The sequence below is a fragment of the Nyctibius grandis genome, chromosome 1 (genome assembly GCF_013368605.1).
Source record: "Nyctibius grandis isolate bNycGra1 chromosome 1, bNycGra1.pri, whole genome shotgun sequence".
NCBI classification, from domain to species: Eukaryota; Metazoa; Chordata; class Aves; order Nyctibiiformes; family Nyctibiidae; genus Nyctibius; species Nyctibius grandis.
In genome coordinates this window covers 57,484,214-57,502,190 of record NC_090658.1, presented here as the reverse complement: position 1 = coordinate 57,502,190, position 17,977 = coordinate 57,484,214, and the positions used below count along the sequence as shown (strand labels likewise).

General features: G+C 43.4%; 1 pseudogene; it reads right to left on the bottom strand.

Moving 5' to 3' along the window:
* LOC137665418 (pleckstrin homology domain-containing family G member 1-like) overlaps positions 1–17,537 on the bottom strand; it is a 54,105-nt pseudogene extending 36,568 nt beyond the window's left edge.
* Between the last annotated feature and the right edge of the window lie 440 nt (positions 17,538–17,977).

Genomic DNA, 17,977 nt, shown 5'->3' with positions numbered 1-17,977 from the left:
TGCAGACCTCCCTGTGATGGGCGTCAGCTCTGCATATTGGGCCCTCAGATCCCTTTAGGAAGGAGTCTCCAACCACTAAAACTCTTCTCTTCTTCCTTGTGGAGGAGGTAGCTATACACCCGTCAGGTTTTTCTGACTGTGGTGGGACCTCTGATATAGGTTGCCTCTCCACCACATCCCCATTGGACCGGCTGTATTCCACTAGGGCTTCATATCTATTGCTCAGAGGCACCTGTGGAGGCAAGGTAGGCAAGGAGGGCACTCGCCTTTTGCCACGGCCATAGACTTGCCTCCACTCACTCCTCTCCTCTAGGTTATCGTTTATACTGCTTTATAGAGCATGTGTGCTCTCATAAAGGCTTCATGAACTCATCGAGGAAACAGATGCAGTATTGACACATAGCATTCTCTGCAAGGACAATAACACAGGCAGATCAAAGCTACCCAGCCATGGGGGTTTTCCTAATTATTTCTTAGCAAATGGTACTTTAGCCCCATGGTAGTCACTGCAACCTCCTGCAGCGTATCAACAGTTGTTATCATCTGAAGCCACAATGAAAGGTTTGGAGCTACAAGATAACAGGGCAGGCTGCAACCGTAATGACACGGTGTGGAAATCAATGAAATTTATCAGAACAGAGTACCGGCTTTATTCACTTTATTTGTCCCTTGTCAGCATCTATGAACCCTCTGTCGGCACCAAATGATTTGTTTATAACCTTTGCCTTCACTAGCCTTTTATTGCTTCTCTGCAGTTATGGCAAAAACATTTCACTTACTTTATAGGAGAAAAAAATCCCACAAATGCCAGTCTCCTTAGATTGATTTATGGAGCAAGGTTTGCACTAATGGTATTGCACAATTTTTCCATCCTGTTTCCTGAAACTCTCCCAAAACTAGAAGAGTCTTGCCAGACTACCCTGCCTTCCTTGCTGGGTTTGACGTTCTCCCCGTTTGTCTTTCATCACACGGCATCCATCTGAAGGAACGTCTCTCAGAAGCTGCATATCCTGATTAACGTCTCCTCCTCCATAATCACACAAGAAAGATCTCTAGAGGAACAAAATGATGACAACACTAACCTCAGATGCTAAAAAAATAATTATATGAATTGGAAATGAGAGAAAACTGTAAAGAAAAGGACAAAATGAGAAAAAATATCTTCACATATTGATTAAACTATTTTTTCCATGACTAAACTTAGGAAACTAAATGCAAGTTAGTGGGACATTTTTATCTAGCCACCCAGGTTTTCCTTTGAAAACAGACACACACGTAGCTTTAAAAACAGACTACAGGCTGAACAATAGTAAATAATAAGTCAGACAGTAATGTGGCAGTTAAAACTACACATTAAAATGAGTAATGTTAATGGTAATGTTAACATGGTAATGCTAAAAAAAAAATGGGTAAAAGCCACATTGCCTCATAAAACAAGAATCAATTTTTATCCTGCCCTGCAAGAAACATATATACTATAGAAGTTCTTAGTAATCCCTTTACAGGGCAGGACTGTGCATCTACGGGTATCACCAAAGATAAGCAAAACTGTTGAAACAGCAGCGTTGTTGCATAGGTACACCTTTACCAAGAGGCAGGCACACAAGACATTGAAAATTTGATTAAATATCAATACCAAGAAAAAAAGGAAGATTCTACCTACCACGAAATTTTGCTTTCCAATGCCTAAATAGAGGCTGCAGAACACAGCAAAGTTGCTGTACGTCTCTGGACTTCAGCAACACGCTCTTTGGCTCAAGAGCTAAGGACTTACATCAAGAAAACTCAGTCTCTGACCAAAAAAATGCTTAAAACCAGGTACTTATCAAAATTCCAATGACTTCTAGTGTTGCAGCCTGAGGAGGAATATGTAATATTAAATCAAGCAGGACCTAATCCAGGCAGTGCTGTAACATCACTCAGACCCCAGTTTTCTGTACGCCCTAGATCTGTGCTACTAGTAAGGCAGCTTTTACTCCCAGATGCTACACCATACTCATGGGCATATTTTTGCCCAACTGCTCCCTACCCAGCACAGACGCACATGGCCCAAATCAGATGGCTGTGCAGAAGAGGCACCACTGAAATGGTTCAGCAGCCTTGACCACCTAAGCACTGCTCCCACATTACCTCCAGAAAAAGGCTGCAGGCCAGAAGGAAAACATGCCACAAACTGGATCCTGTTTGTAGCCTGCTAGCTAGAGCCATGCTGACCAAACTATCTACATACTTGTAACCAAAGAGAAAGCTGGGCAACAGTTGTACAACAGAATAACTGCTATAACATGTTCCCCACTGCTAATTCTGCCAATTGCATAGGTAATTATATGTACCAATTCCCCTTTTGCCTGATTTTTTTTTCTGTTCTTTTTTTCTTATTATTTATTTTATTTATGGATTTATCTGGCATGTACAGCAACATACTCTGAATGCCTTGTGGGTCAAAAAATAGCATACTATCCACAACAGGTGGCCAAGGATGCTGAATTCTGGTCAGAGCAGCTCACTGCAGCTCTTTTCAATTATTTAAAGTACAGCTGTACACTGCAAAGAGAAGGTGCAGTTGTAAACCAAACATACTTTGCTTTCTTGCTCTGGTTCCTTGGGCTATATGAGTCCAAGGACTGATTGAGAACTAAATCAAATCCATGTCCTTCCCATATCAAACCCTTTTGTAAGGATTTCTCCTTAAAACAATAAATTATCTTTGTTGTCATCACCTTCTGTGATGGAAGAAGACAAGCCTACTATTTTTGTGCAGCTCTCCTGTAATCTGCACAGTGGTTTACTTGGAGACACCTGTAGCAAAACATTTCATGCAGCCAAACTTAATGCATTTCTGACTGCTTTTCTCCCCTCATCTTCTGCCTTCTGTATTCTTCGTCTTCAGTCTCTGTAACCAGTCAAAACTGGTCACCTATCTATAGGCAGCTTCATTTTGAATGAAATCATCCTTCCCTTCTGTGGGGATCTGTTCCTGGTCCCTCTTTTTTTTTCTTTTGGCATTGTCTCAGAAACTGTCCTATGCCATGTGCTCAGACACCATCTTGTGGGGTACCGGACTACCTGACCTTGACGACATTTTGTGAGGCAAGAAGGTAGGCGTCGACTTGAGGGACGTCTCCGCCCTGCACCCTCCACCCCCATCCGGAGAGACACATCCAGCGACAGCCTGGCAATGGGCCAATCCTACGGCGCAGGAACTGGACCTGTCCCGCCCTCGGACCTGTGAGTGGTGCGAACTGTGACTTGCAGCTCCATGTCACATGACTCTGCCGAAAAACTCTATAAAAGAGGCTGGATCGCCCGACCACGCGGGCTCCCACCACCGTCTGCTGAGAATCAACAATGGACCCACGGGACGCCGCGGGATCCAGGGTGGTGACTATCCTTTCCCTATCAACTGATCTCTTTTCCTCTCTTCCTTTTACCTCTCTCTCTCTCTCTCCCCCCCCCTTCCTTCCTCGCTCACTAAGTTGCCTCATTGTTGGACTTAATAAAGTCAAAGTTAAGTTTATTGATACCGTGCCTCGGTTGTGCTTTGTCCGAACTCAAGGATCACGAACCTATTTTATTTCTGGTCAGGATTTTGGGGGTGCTTTACCTGCAGGCAGGTTAAGCATACCGGTTGATTTATAATCAGGCGCGTCCCACGTGGACTGACTGCACTGGAGTTACTAATCAGGTGGGTCCTTCTCAGGACCGACTGCATTTATTTTCTAGATTTACTTTTTTTACTAATCAGGCGGGTCCCACGTGGACTGACTGCATTTAATTTCTAGATTTACTTTTACCAATCAGGCGGGTCCCTCTCGGGACTGACTGCATTTAATTTCTAGATTTACTTTTAAGGCAGATCTTAATCCGGAACCTGACACCTTCTGAGAGTCAAAATGCTTGCTTACTCTTAAAACCATTTCCCACCTCCCAGCCCATGTCAAAGCCCTTGCCATTTTCAGCCCTCCAGAGACAGCCTGGCATGTTCCCACATGGCAGGCAGAAATCCACGCCTGGCAAGATGATTAGCCCCCTTCACCTCCCGCTTCTGAAACCCCTCCATAGAAGAAGCAGAAGTGGCAGCAGCTCTGCTTCAGTGTCTTACCTGTATCGATTCAACAGAGAGGGGAGGAACTTCACACTCTCTGCTGTGATGGTGAGAATTTGCTACCTAGCAGCAAATATCTCCAGTTCCCACATAAGTAACCCAACCACTAACCCAGGCTGCAGGTAACACAATCACATTGTCATACAGTAGGCTAATACAGCTAAATACTTGTATTTAACTAATAGGCATATTTTTAACTGTAGATGCAGTTTGAGTGCCATAAAAAAATCAGAATTTTATTTCTGCTACAGATGTTGCACCTTAAGGATGCCAGTAAATCAAACCTCAAAAAATGCTTTCACTGTCCACCATACAGCTTCTCAACATATAAAACCAGAAACTTAAATAAAGAAGGAAATCTCTGCGAGCACGTCTTTCCACTTTCTACTTTTAGTGGAACATGATAGAGGTGGGGAGTGGTATTTGGTGAGGTTTTTTTAAAGAGATCCAAAGCCGGAAAACCCTCACATTGGCCAAAGCACGGACAGGTCTGACAGATCAGCACCTGTCTGGGGCTACGCACAGCACAGCACGGCCCTGCCACCAACTGACAGCCAAAGTCAGGGTCTTTCTGAGGACAACACAGACCTGGAGACGTGGCCTCCTCTGCTCACTTCAGCAACGGGAGCTGAAAGCTCCTGGGCTCCGTGAGTTTCCTACCCCCTTTTTCCATTCGCTTTACACCCCTCAGTAGCTTGTACGTAAGACTGCCACTTGTCAGTGCTAGCAACGCTCTGCCCTTGTGGGAAACAGCTCTGTCAGGCCTCGCAGGTGGGGTCTGAAGCACCCACCCACGTGCTTGCAAAGCACTGACCCTCCCATCAAGGGAGAAGGGCGAGGACAATACCTCCCACCACTGATAGCCAGTGAGCCTCCAAATGGGAACGGACAGAGTAATCCGAACGCTTTATACAGTCTGTTACTAGATGCGGTTTGTGACTGATTTCTTTCCTCTCCGATGTCCGTGCAGAAAAGCGGAGTCTCTGAACTGGCAGGAGGCAACCTCGCTGGCATCAGTCCTTTTCCCAGGTCCTGGATGGAGGTGGTGGAGGAAGCCACACCACACTCACCCGTGTTTATGACCAGGTTCCTCAGAACTACCCAATTTACATGTGCAGTCGGCTCACACGCAGCCTGTGGATAATAGCAATAAAGCAGGCGTGATACAGTAAGACGATACTTCGCTGACTGCGTGTAGAAAGGGCAAAGATTGACGGTGAGAGCACTTGTGAGAACATGGTATGAAGAAAGATTAAAAATAGAGAAGCACATTTAAGTTTTCTTTCCACTGTGTAACATTGCAGAGTAAGGTGATTGTGACAGACTTCTCCCTACACTTTCCACAGTTAGGGTTCTGCAAATAAATTAAGTTAAAGTTAAACTTAACAGTATTAACTTAAATTTTACCTCCAGAAGAGAAGGGGAAGAAAAGTATTTTTTTTTTCCTATGTAGCTATTCCTGATTGACAGATTTTCTATCACCAACGTGACTTCCTCAGCTATGTTATAGATGTTAAAACACTGCCCCATTTACAGATCCTGGGGACTGGAAGCAGTGACCCCTAGTAGGTCCCCTTGGCTTCATCCACATGCATGGAAAGCCACAGGGAGAGTAAGTGTCAGCCAAAATTAGCAGTGAGGAATTCCCGAGTCCTAGCACTATGCCTTGCACCTCTAAAATGCACACTTTCTTTGGTTGAGGTTGCCTTTGAACAGTTGTGCCCGTGTAGAACACAAGAACAGGCAGGGTTGTATACAAAGGCAGAAATTTCTAGGGCATGACAATGTCAACAACATAACAGTGAGGAGATCTTGTCACAGGACTTTAGTTGTCAGAGCACAGCTAGTCCCAGGAACTGAACTGAAGCATTTGCCCTGGAAAACTTTGTCAGTGAGAGGTCCCTCAACACTCCCTAGGCGGTTGCACTGAGTTCATCCATAGGGTCCCCAGGCTAGGACAACAGCCTTACCACTATGCACGGCTGGGAGGTAGCAGCATAGCTTTCCGCAGCTGTGGGTTCCCCCTCACCGCTTTAGAGCCTGAGCCTCTAAAGCAGGCTCTGCACACCCTCTCATCCCTGCCCCAGTGTCAGAAGATGCCCACATCAGCTTCCAGCACTGCCCCACAGCTCCCTCAGAGGACTGGAGTGGAAGGAGGCACATGTCCTACAATGCCCGCTCCACCAGTGTAGGGTTTTATGTCCTTTCTTTTTGCCCAATGCCTGCTTTCTTCTTGTGTTGTCTTTGTCCCCTGAGCCATTTTAGAAGGAATGCTGGGTCTACGAAGCTCTCTGGAGGGTCAAAGCCTGCCACCAGCTGATCCAGCATTGAACTGCCAGCCTGCTTAGATGGACTGCTTTCATGGATTTTGCCTTCTTTGCTGAAGTGAATTTTTGCTCTCATAAAACACAAACAAAGTTCAATGATATTCCCCTTTTCAACTGCAGGAATTTCATACTAAAATCTCCTGTCTTAAAAAGACACCTTGGAAGGCAGGCTGTCAATTAAATCAAACCGTAATTTAATAGAGATGCACTAAAAGCACTCAGAAGCTGAAACTGGGATTCATGGATTGCACACAGACAAGTCTCCTAAATTGTCCATCATCTGTAAAGACAATATAGGTAAATCACTGGGAACAGAAAATCACATGTAACCCCCGTTAGACACTTCAGCATACTAAATTATTGAAGTTGTAACCCACTGGATTAAAATCACATCCCACATTTATCTTCAGATATCAGCCAGCACCCACTGCTAAATCACAGCTACAGGAATTTTTCCCAGAAGCTGGCGCTCAGAATCGCTGCTCAGAGGTGCAGTAAGAGGCAAGTTCAGAGAGAGGATGGAGATCATGGGACGATAACAAATGCCATCAGGAGTCTACTGACAATTCATTAAAGAGCTATGTGAGGCCCCCACCTAACCAACTTCCTAAAGTTAAGAAGAAACACAGAAGAAATAAGCTACAGTAATGAGGACAGCCAAATGAAAACATTAAACAGTAATCAGGATGTCAAATAGTTTGAGGTTGCTAGGCAGATGAAGTAAGTGCTCCACAGATTTCTAAATCTAAGGCTGCAACTGAGGCTTGACATCACCAGTGTCAATCCTCATCATCATCCTTCAATAACCTAGACTTTTTTTAAAAAGTACCAGCTGAAAATGTTTAATAATTATAAATAAGAAAAAAAAAATCTCAAAATTCATCAGGACATGTATAAATTAATTCTCACTACACGGGTTAATTGGTCTGATTATAACCTTGCTGAAGCACAGTCAAGCAAAGCACAGAGGCATATTAAGGCATATTTACCCTTTGAATGTGTGAATCACCCAGGAAAGGAACTTGAGTCTTGTGCTGTAGACCCTTGCTCTGTTAAACAAACTTTCCTCAATTTGTAAGGCAAATTAATGTTAACATTTCTTAAAGGAGATCTTGATATGCTTACAAGTCAAAGGAGACATTCCAGAAGAGAAACGTTTATTTTAAAACACAAGAAGGGAAACTGAAAGAGTGTTTCCCAAAGAATAAAAATGCAAACCCAGCATAATGGAGAAAATCTGCACACTTCCTAAACACACATTTATCTTAACCATAGTAACCACATGATTCCCAGAGACATATGGATGGCTTTTATTATTAATATATGAACAGCAATGAAATGGAAGCTTATAGTAGTGGGTGGTTTGCAAGTGAAAACTTTTTAAAAGTGTCTTATTTGCAAAATGGTCTTGTCATGAAACCACAAGAACTAGCAGCTACCTCCACACCTTAATCGGTGAGAGCAGAAAAGAGAAGGGGAGACTGCTATGTGGTTTGTTAAAGGTCATGGATTACTAGAAGAACACTGTTCACTGACAGCTAATACTTAATAACAGTGATACAACAAATTTAAAACTGGTCAAATATTTCCATGGACAAAAATAGAAATGGCCATGAAAGGCAAATAAAATCCCAGAAACTACGGTCTGGTGGGAAACACAGACTTTGTTTGGCTTTAAGGTATCACTTCAAATTTTGAAATTTCTTTACAGAAATCCCAATCATTCTGCAAAAAGCAGGTATCATTCTGCAAATAATGTTTCATCTTAGCAAAATATTTAAATAGTTATCGACAATTTCGCAGCATAAGCTGCGCTTCCTCTCCCCTGCCTCTCAGCTCTCAGACCTGTTCCTCCTAGTTTTACTATCCACCCTCCATAAACCTGCTGCTGCTCTGCTCCATCGAGCTCCTCATTCGCCGCCAGTGAGCAACAGCGAGCCGGAGGGCAGAAGTGAACAGATGATCTCTTTTGTGACTTTCTGAGTTCCAGAAGGGCTCTATACATCGCACTCACCAGGGACACAACCTCCCGCTCCAGCCTCAGGACAGTCACAGGAGCCAAGTTTCACTCCAGGAGCCCCCTGCCCACCACCAGCACTCTTAAATGGCACACTCTGTATTTAACTACATCTTCCCCTTGCCTCCTCCCTCCCAAGAGAATAAAGCTTTCCAGAACAGAAGATTAACTTTCACCCTTTTATCTATATTCATGCACATTTAGAAAGCGGGTAGGAGGCTGCAAGCAGCACGGTTGAGTGATTTACGTCCTGTTGCAAGAAAAGGGAGGACAAAAGCAGTGGCAGACGGGCTTTTCGGCAATTCTGCGGCTCCCTGGAAGAGCAGCCGCCGTCCCTGCCGCGTCTCTCCCACCCAGACCTTGAGAAGGGCTCACCGTACATTTATAGACAGCTCATTTGTTACTGCAGTATACCTCACTCTTTTGTGCTGTCCAAACACAGAGCTGACCTTAAAACAAACACAAAGTTACGGCTATGTATTTGTGCTGTCTTAATGTATGCAGTCCCAGCCATATGCTGAAGCTCGGCAATCACCTGACAAAGGCGGTCCCTGTCCCAACAAGTTTCTACAGTCTAGATAACTGGATGCAAAGCAGAGGTAGAGAAAACACAAGGCAGCGATGGCATTTTATTCAGTCTTTCAAATACTCAGGAACGTCCTGAAAGACATTTATGAACGCTACCAGCAGAAATAAGACCCAGTACTCATGATGCAGATAAGAAAAAACATGCATCAGTATATTTAACCCTGGCTTCGTATATTTCCTATGAGGCTGGTTTATAAACAGCTCCCTGTTCATGTCACAACATAAGCAGTTGCCTTTACCACATAAGTGGTTTGTTAGGTCACTCCTGGTTGTTCACAACACAATATATCCCTACTGTACAGCTAGAAAACATCTTTTTCCAAAGTCCAAAATCCTTCTCATATGCCCAGAAAAACAAGGTTTGGGTTTCGTTTCTCCTTTTGTTTTGGTTTCATTTAAGGGTGTAGATGATGAGAAGTTTAAAGCATACATAGCTGGCAAAATATTTTTGTTCAAGATCTTGGGAGTTTCAGAAATAACCTCATCTAAAACTATTTAAGACACAAACACCAGTTTATGTATACTTCCATCACTTGGTTGCTTTAGGGTATCTAATATGGCTTACATCCAGGAAGCAAGAAGTCTGCAGGCAAAACTGAATAGTCCTATTGCCTCAGAAGAAAGAAGTCTGATTTACTTTAGGTATTTCTTTCAGGGTGACCAGACCAGCTGTTTACACCTGTTCGGTAACATACCTAGTGGTGTTACTAGATACCTCACCTCTCAACAGTCTCCAGTGTGGACTATGGTCCTGATTTTTAAACAGCAACTCCAGAAACAAAACACTAATATTCTCCAATACAGCTGCTTCCAAATTTATTACGGATTTTTTTTAAGTGGAACATTTTTCTGCTCCAATTTATACTGATGTAACTCTGTTTAAACTTCATGGACTTCAAGAAGGCCTCTTAGATATGTACTGAGATCCTCAAGCACAATTCCGTTTCAGCTATCATATCTCAATATGACCGGAGAAAACGTTCCTTGCTTTTAAGCCATTCTTTCCCTGAGGAGGTCGACCAGAATTTGACACAGCTCTTCCTTCATGGATGAAAAAAACAAGCAGGGAGAAAGTTCATCAGCTCAAAAGTATACCAAATACTAAACACAGTTAAACTTATCACTGTCATGATCATAATATTTGTTTTGCAGGTAATTTAAGTTGCTCATCCAGATTTCCTAAATGCGTAAGGATCAGTCCTTAGTCAGAAAGGACAGCATGTGGCTAACTTGCTTTTAACTGCTTTTTAATGTTGTAGCAAGACAAATCTCAAAGAAGGAAGAATCTCACTCTGAATACCACTATTTTACTTTAAATACAAACTAAACGTCCTTTCTCTCTGTATGGGACAGGCTCTGCAGCTGGCCCCAGAGAGGAAAGCCCATTTCTAAAGCATCACTGTTCATAAGGAAATTGAAAGTAAACTGCCTAAAAATCACGCACTTATCACCTGCGCTCTCTCTTTTGTGCTGAAGATTTAAGACAAATAAATGAAGTATATGTCAGCAACCTTTGTCAGACAGACTAGACTTGCAAACCTGCAGTGCCTCTACACGAAGCTGAGGTATTGCTCCATAGCTTTACAGCCACTGATAGGGTACGCTAACTTCTGGCCTTAACGCACTGGAGAAAAATACTCATTTTGAGACCACACATCACTGCTCCCTATACTGCGTGAAATAAAAGCAATGAAAAACCTCGGAAGAATGCCATCATTACAGTCCAATGATTACAGCAGTGCCATAAAATCCAGGATGCTTATACAGGAGGGACTGGTACACCCTCTCACATCACAGTTATCTTCTCAACAACATTCAATAAGCTTTCCATTGAAGCACCCTGTGAAATTTCTCATCTACAAAATGCTCAAAGGGCAGCTCTGCTAATCAAACCATTGCTTTTGGGTGGGTGCCGGGATTCTGTACTGCAAAACAGAGGTACTCTTCCACAGTAACATCTTCACGTGCAACTTATGTCAGCAATCTAAAGGTACCTTCCTCAGGCATCTAGGTTAGCAGACATACAAAAAGAGGCTGCAAATGGAAATCACGTATAATGTGGGAACAAACATTCTGGGATGCCTTAGCTATACTGGGATTCACACCTTTTGAACCTAGGCAAAATTAACCTTCTCTTAGAGTTACGCTACCCGAAAACCCAGCGCACAAGCAGCTACACTTTTACTAACACACTGCAAGAAGTGACAACGCGCACAATCAGTCTTCAGAGTCGTCTTTTTAACTAATTGCCTAGAACGTAGAAAGAGACATCCTCTACCCACAGCACTGGGAGCAGCAAACTGGGAACAATAAAACTCCAACACTGACTTCCTTTCAGAAGGACTTCCCTTAATCATTGGTGCCACCACACATACCTACTGCAAGCGTCCAATATTTCCCCTTACAAGGCTTCTCCCCACGCCCCCGCCCCCAAGTGGTATATAACTTTGACAGACTTGCTCACCTTGGATGAAGCTTTCCATGTCAGAAAACTGCCCCCTTGGTGAGTTATTTCAGGAGATGCCAGCAAAAGCATTCCCCCAGGCCTTTTTGAGAAACAACACCCTTTTTTTTCCTTTGCTCATGTTGAAAAAATTTGGTGACCTCTTCCCCAAGAAGACAAGCACCCCCAGGCTGACTAGCAGGGACATGAACCATATCCTCACATCTCAAGGAGGGGCAGTAGCAGACTGGAGCATAATGGAGACTTTGTTTCTGAGAGTATGCCTTTTGCTGTCTTTGCCCAAATCTCCCCATGCTTGACCATTCTGGGGGAAGGGTAGGTGTGGAGGGGAGGGAAGGGGAAGAAACCCCTCAAATTCACATATCCCCGATAGGAACTTATAGCAATGATCCTTTGCATGTTTCAGCTCAGGCTTCACAAGGTCTTAACCCACAATTGCCATTCTTGGATGCTGCCAGTCACATCTGGTTCAGATCTGCTCCTCTGAAGCAAGAGGAGGGAAAAGATTGTTCCTGTGTCTCAGTGACCCTCTGCAAACCTCATGCAATGTGGAGAAGCATGCTGTGCAGTTCCAGGGCAGAGGAGACACAAAGGAGTCCTACAGAAAGATGGGAAGGAGAAAACGGAAACAAAGCCTGATGGACACCAGAAGGTAGGGTCTGAATGTCAGCAGCACTTAAGAGGGAAGAAAAATTAGGAATGGTGATGAAAACATTGTCAGAAGAAAAGAAAGACTGAACAAAAAGACGAGGTATAGAAGGAGAACTACAACAGACTTGGCAAAGAGACTGTGACAAGTTATTTAAAAGAGTGTCTTCAGACCCGCCAAGAGAACTATGGAGTGAGATCTGGAGTCAGCAGACTCTATGAACATGGGAAAGAGAAAGACAAAAAAATAGATAAATCACATGAGGAAATGAGACAATATGGACTGACAGGGGATGCGGATGGGATTTACTGAGAGAAGACTTAGGACCGATGGGTGGAGAGACCGTAGGCAGAAGACTCTGCAGAGGAGAATGGGACTTTCTAGATAAAAAGGCTTGAATAAGGAGTCTTAAATATAAAAAAAAAAGAGGGGCAGGGGACAAGAGATCTGGAAAGAAGATAAGAGAGAGACTTCAACTAGTCCAGTAGGGATGGTTTGAAAAAATGTCACATTTGGAGTGAAAGGGTAGAGGAACTCATTCACATAAAAGAAGTCTCCCAGATTTCAGGTGGAGTTCAAGAACCATGAACCTCAACCTCCATTTGCATCAAATATTTGTGAAATGCACTGACAACGCGTGCTTCGTTCCCCTGCAGTTACCATATAGACGCCAACGGCTTTTTACTGGTATTATTTTACTGATACAAGTTCTTACGTCAAACGGCTGAGGTTTATGCAGTGGATCTAAATGTTCTCAACGGGCTGATATCACTGTGAAGAGTGTATTTAATGTAACAGGACAGATGCATGCACTAGAACAGTGCATTTGCGTTATTTCTTCAATTTGCAAAGGTAAAACACAAATGTGGATGTCTTTTTCTACAGTTACAAGCATTTGTACAAATTAGGAACGTAGGTTTCTGACTCCTACGAACCACAAGAGCAAACCACATTTTTATTATAAACTCAGGAACAACATTTTACTGAGGAAAAAAAAAGTTACTTAAGTTAGTTACTCTAATTGAAGTTGATGCCTATTCTAACTAAATTACTACTTGAAAAAGTCAGGCTGAGTCCCGAAGAGGAGAAGGTCTGCAGGTTCTGCCCTGGTCAGTACACCTGTCAGCATGACACAAGCAGGAAGCAGAGGTATCCGATTTCTCATCACAAACTTGCCCAAAACACGCTCCAAGCTGTACTAATTCAAAATTTTAATTATACTTAACAGATCATCTGATAAAACATACCAAACAACGGAAAAGGTCACTCTATCTTTGTTACAATGCTTGCCTGTGCAGCGTGCTTCAAAATAATCATAATTCAACTGTTCTTTCAGGTCACAGACAAAATGGCTGTAACTGGCTGGAAAAGCAGTTGTTCTTAAAGCATACCCTGGGGCAAAGGGAGCCAAATAGTGCCTCTATGGCCTCCCTCTCACTCATCCTAAAGCTCATGAAACACTGCTTACCAGCAATTTACATGAAAGCTGGAGAACTTTGTGAGTGAGACAAGTGAGACACTGGAACCGGTTGCCCAGAGAAGCTGTGGATGCCCCCTCCCTGGCAGTGTTTAAGGCCAGGTCGGGTGAGGCTTTGAGCAACCTGTCCAGTGGAAGGTGTCCCTGACTGTGGCAAGGGGGTTGGAACTAGATGATCTTTAAGGTCCCTTCCAACTGAAACCATTCTATGATTCTATGAACTTCAGCAGGTCTACGGTATCGGTTAAAGATCACATTAACCATGTCCTATGAAGTCCATCTGTCTAGCATTTTGGTGCTGTTAAGAACAAAGACCACCCAGATACTCAAAAGCCAACAGAAGTTATGCCTTTTTAGTCTATTTTTATTTATTTACTTAGCAATGACCTAACAGCATTAGGTCAATAAAGGCATCAAAAAGGGTGAAATTCTATTTTCCCCCATTCACTCCATAGTCTTTTATGTCAAGCACGGTTACTCTACATGTTCTAAGGATTACATGGGCCAAAAGGACACTGCCCAAAATAGTACTTGGAAAGCCAGTAACTAGCGGCATACCCCAGGGGTTAATACTGAGTCCAGTCCTGTTTAAGATATTCATTAATGATCTGGATGACGGGAAAGAGTATGGCTGTATTAAAAAAACCCAAAACAAACCAACCAAACAAAACCAACACAAAAAGAACCCCCAAAACCAGAAACAAATTAACAAACTCCCCCCCAAAACAGCTTGACTGCGCATCACAGGCAAACATGCTTTGCTTTACACCAGAAATTTAGACAGTGGATTCATAGATGTGAGTTTTGACACCCTCTCAGTTCTAGCACTAGAATCTGTTTCAAAGTGCTGGAAACAACAGTAAGAACATGTTCCTTTTAAGTATGTTTCTATTGTCTACAGAGAGGGTACCATCAGCAAATCCCCACTACCAGGGGACAAACAGCAACAGACTAGATCTGTATCGACAGTTCCCAGCTGGGGGTAGAGCGTGATTAAAATAGTACCTATTCATTTCTCCCTTCTTTTTCTTATGCCATCCTCAGTCTGACATCTCTTCAGCTTTTAGCTCTTTGCACCTGGGTTGCCCTGCTTTGCTTCTCCCTCCCTCCTCCTGCCAAAAAAACCCCCCACCAAAACAAAAAAAACCTTCTTACTGTTTTTAGTCTGCGTACATAAGCTGGTGTACTGCAGTCAGCCGTAAAACTCACTAGAAAGCTCCAGTTTCAACCCATTTCATACCGTCCTCAACTTTTCACTTCCTGGCTTTTCTCTCATTTCCTCATATTGTTTTCCGTCTAACGATTTTCTCTCTCCATTTAGCACTCGTTCATTTGCTTATGAACCTCCACCAGCTCCCACCTTCACGTAGCTCTTCGGTTCCCACACACTTCTTGGGCAGCAGTCGTCCTTTAACCCTTCCCCAGCTCCCCTTTTCCCATTCTCATCCCATTTCCTAACCAGCTGCCAAAATTTGACCCATGTTTATCTGGAAAATAAGAGAGATCAAGCTGCTTCCCTTCGTCTTAAGTTTGGCTCAGCAACAGTCAGCTGCCTGCCAAATTAAATGGCCTCAAGTCACAGAGGCCCAGATAATTAAATACTGTAAGGCTGCAACACTCCTGCAGATGTCTGTGGCATCTTCCCATCCTTCTCACAACCACCACCCTTGGTTAGGGATATCACAGCAGCATTGCTAAGGTAACTTGCGGAGAAAAGAATCCTGAGAAACATATAAAATGGGCTCCTCTGTAACATGCTTCCAGCTACATCTCCCTCCCCTAAGACCAAGCAAAGAACATGCACAGACGGAGGAAGCTGGTTCCCCACTGTCCGCACCATTTGGGAAGGAGCTCCTCTGAAGCCCTCAGATCCTCAGCACCTACCTAAGAAAAGCCCCACTGCCAACCACTCCATCTCTCAAATAGACTGTCTAGTGCCACACAAAGCTTTCAAGATCCGTTATTTATTAGCTGCTGCAAGAAATACGCTTGGGTATTTCACAGGTAAATTCTTCCAGTTCTTTCATAACTTCAAGAGCATTTGCCACATTTAAACTACATATACTGTAGTGATGCTTAAAGTATTTCTAGCAAGCATTTGTTGGCCTTACTACTTGTAAATCAAAAATCTGTTTCAAGATTTTAATGATAGTTTCCAGTTTCTCAAGTTGTATAGTTTACGGCATAGGAGGATGACTGAGAGCTAAGGTTTCCAAAACCACTGAGGTCAGGCCTAGTGATCAGTGACTACACACAGAAGCTGGCTTGCTTCTGCAGCATATGACAACCTTAAACACTCCAAAATGAAACTTAGGCAACAGCTGAATCTAGAGAAACAGCAGCAGGTACAGAAAATAATAAAGTCTTGCAGAAAAAGCCTTCTTTGTGAGAACTCTGGGAGTGGGGGTGTGTAATCGTGACGTGCATTTCTGTCATCAAAGTCTTAGCATTTTCTCCCACTCATTGCTTGGGGGACCAAGCGGGTTGCAACTGCAGATGGCAAGAGTGTCTCCAGCTGACTGGTATTTCCTTTTGCAGATGACCTCACACAGCTACCTAAAGCTATATATATTCTATAAATAGCACATTAAACGCGTACCTCCCAAGAAATCCTCCTTTGTGGGTAGTCATACACACATAGGTTAAGTACACAGACCACAACCAATAGCCAAGGGACTTAATTGTCATCTTCAAAAACACAAAAGAACGTGACTCCGATGGCACAGTTGCAAGTACATGGAGCGAGCAGAACAATCCACAGAAGGACTCATCCATGTTTTTCCCTGTACTAGAAAGGGGAAATGAAAGATACTGTTCACCTGGGGACTGGACAAAAACTTCACTGCTGCTAATTAATGCTACACCTATTTATTAGCACTACCCATTCAGAATTAGTATTAAAGGAAACATAATTCCTTCATATAACAGCCAAACAATGGGGTTTTCCAGCAAATACACAAGCCATATTCAATACTACAGGCCAAGGACATGGAGTGAACAGACTGCAGCTGTCAGCTGCATGAAAGGGAGAGAGAAAAAGGCAGGAAAGAACTTGCAGGACTAGGATTTGGTGGGAGGGAAAGAATCAATGAGTGAGACCCTTCAGATAAATCACTTAAATGGGCAAATAAGCTGTCTGCTGTTTGCTTCTTGCTATGCATTCTAGGAAACGGAGTGTTGTACTTTGTTTTTTGTAAATGAACATTACTGGAAAGAGTTTACCACTCTTTGTTCACTACTGCTGTCAAGAGTAGCATGTTTTTTTCTGTTATTTCTTCATTAACATGTAGTAACAGCTTAGATTTATCTAATCAAATAACAACTAGAAACACACAAGAACAATGATGTTACACCTAATTTATAAGGAACAGCAAATGCCAATTCCATTGTCAGGTCCATCTGTCCTGCTGAGCAATCAAACGATGTAAAAAATAGCATTATGAACAGTTAACACCATCCTAACCAAGCCTCCTACCTTCACAATGCTTTTTAGATCCTGCACATATATCTTCTCTGTCTCCAGGATCTCTTGGACGACTCGGTCTATGTACAGGAGCTTGGGACTGGTGGGCTCTGTGACCAGGGACAGTGCACAGTTTTTGCTCGCTCCTTTTGGTTCTGCTTTCCTTGGCATGCTTAGCCTTCTTTCAAGGCTTTCCTCAGGATCCTCTTGCTCCACAGGGGAGTTTTTGCGTGCCTTGTTGCTGGAAAATCTCCTGGCTGGGACCAGTTCTAGCTTGATGGCACCCGTTTCTTTATCCTGGTTGAACAACCCCAAGTGGCTGTTTGAAACCAAGGTCATTCTGCTTCCAAAGGAGCAGTGGCTGTCCCTGGAGGAAGCAGAGGAGGAAGTGGAGCTAAAGCTGACGGGACGGTCACTGCCTGACAAGTCCATGGGTTTTTTTTCACAGTAGCAGAAAGGTCTGCTCTCCTTGTGCAAATTTTCCCCTTTAGTTTTGGAGTCAAGGGCCTCCGTCACAGCTGGTAAAACATCAAGAGGTAAGTGGAAATCATTAAAAAAAAATAAACAGAAGAAGTGGGTTTACTGTTGCTGCTCCACATAACACAAAAGTTGACAACAGACACTTTTAAAGCTTTGTGCATACAGTAGTGCCACAACGCTATTTTAACTGAAAGACAACCAGAACAACGTGATTTGGGGGTCACCGTGGCTCTAATGCTTTTCAGGTGGTGGGGATCCCCCACTGGGGGCTACCACAGAGGCACCACATACCTCCTGCTCACTTATATGTCTCTGGAACACCCTTCTTGTGCCAGTGTGCTGGGCTTGGTGCTAGCACATAGAATCACAGAATCAACCAGGTTGGAAGAGACCTCTGGGATCATCAA